Genomic DNA, 1,862 nt, shown 5'->3' with positions numbered 1-1,862 from the left:
ATATGTACATATGTACAATTTTCATATGTACATATGTACATATACTACTGTGATCAAATTGAAACTTGAATTTTGTCCATTTCCTCTCCTTCCCGCTGCGATACTAGATTCAACAGAATATTAGTATGAAATGGTCCAATTGTTAATTTTTAAATTTTTTTGAGAAAATAGTTATTTATATAAAAACCAAAAACGAAATACATTAACTTCGGCTGTCTCACCTTAACTTCGGCAGCTACAATACATAGCTTTTCTTATACCATAAAATGGTCTATATCTTGATTTTAATCGGTTAGTTTGTATGGTAGCATACAAACAATTTCTTCGGAACTTGTCTAATGAAAGAGTTTTTTTTTTATACAACAACTTAATTTTGATCAGTTCTTGTTGAATCGGAAATCTGCCGAGTTGATCGTCCGGTCGGATAAAAAATCCGGGTCCGTTTCGGTTACGTAGACCCGACTCTCGTGCAAACGGAGTTTGATCTCACAATTTGTATGGCAGTTATGTACATATTGATACTACATACTGATACTATACCCAGTATAGGGTATAAAAGAAACTAAAATATTTGTTTAAATGTTTAGTGAACGATTTTTGTTGAACTTAATTAGTTCTAAGTTATTGTTTCATGAACGGTTGATAGCAGTAGCGAAAATAGGCACTTACATAAACACATAAAACGTGTAAGTTAGTTTATAGCTTTTTTTTTACTTAGAATTGAAATTAAATATTAAATATCTAAAGACCTCAAAACTCAACAAAGAAAACCCATACGTTTAAGTAATGTTTATACATATATGTATATGTGGGCATGAATATAAATATGGAAACCTATCACATTATTATATTTCTACACATACTTGTTTAAAAAAAATAAATATACATATGTGTTTACACAATTGAAAAAAGAGCCTACACCTAGACCCTACAGCTAGCTTGGAAAGCAAAGAAATTAAATGATTTTTTAATGTTCCTTTTCACATTTTCAGTATGTATGCATATACATACATACATTTATGTATATCTTCATATGCACGTATTTATTTTGTTTAGAGTTATGGGTAATGATAATTGTAAAGTTGCAAAGCTCAGCGAAATGGTTTGCATTCTATTGCCTTTGTTTCAAATGTAAATGTACATATGTATGTATATTTATATAGGTACTTATATCAACGACTAAGTTAAATATTAATAAAAAGAAATGAATCAAATAGGTATATTACGAGTATATAACTGGCATGCCAATTTTTCTGAAATTTTTACCGTTTTGTCACTATTAATTATAATGTTTGCAAAAAATTGTGTTTTGGAGTTTCCGTAAAATATCTGTGTACAATCGGGTGTATGTATGTACATATGTATATCTCAGATATTTTTTAAAGTGCAATAGTATTGGCAGTCTAAATTTTGTATATTAATAGCGGACAAACACGAATTGCATATCATGTTGTACCTATAGTTAGTATAGAATTTCATGCATACTATTTTAACGTGATAATTATTCAGGTGTTTAACTGCAGCGATTTCTATCAGGCGTACACATATGAACATTTAATCACGTAAATTTGAACGTTTCGATGTAAGAATGAGTAATTTTGTAATCACATATAAGAGTAAAAATACTGTTTTACGTTATCTTTTACATATGGATTTAAACTTTGAACTGCACTTTATAACACCTTGCAATAAAATTTTATATTTGTATTTTTTTTTAAGGTAGATAGGTTAGGTTCTAAGCTTAAGTACATATGGGTTTGCGTTTGAAGAAAATAATTTGGAATGGATTAGCAGTCCAAAAGATATATAACATGTCAATTCCCACGACAGCCGGTTCTACGTACCGGAATTGACTCGGATTT

At 29.4% G+C, this 1,862-nt stretch overlaps 1 protein-coding gene across 1 annotated transcript in view; it reads left to right on the top strand.

Annotated features, from left to right (window-relative positions):
- The window catches only part of LOC108969681 (putative helicase MOV-10), a 20,265-nt gene that overhangs the window by 1,119 nt on the left and 17,284 nt on the right, over positions 1-1,862 (top strand). The window lies entirely within an intron of this gene.

This window comes from Bactrocera latifrons, unplaced genomic scaffold, assembly GCF_001853355.1.
Source record: "Bactrocera latifrons isolate USDA-ARS-PBARC rearing strain unplaced genomic scaffold, ASM185335v1 scaffold_260, whole genome shotgun sequence".
Lineage (NCBI taxonomy): Eukaryota > Metazoa > Arthropoda > Insecta > Diptera > Tephritidae > Bactrocera > Bactrocera latifrons.
Note: the sequence above shows the minus strand (reverse complement) of the source record. Positions and strands in the feature narration are given on the sequence as shown.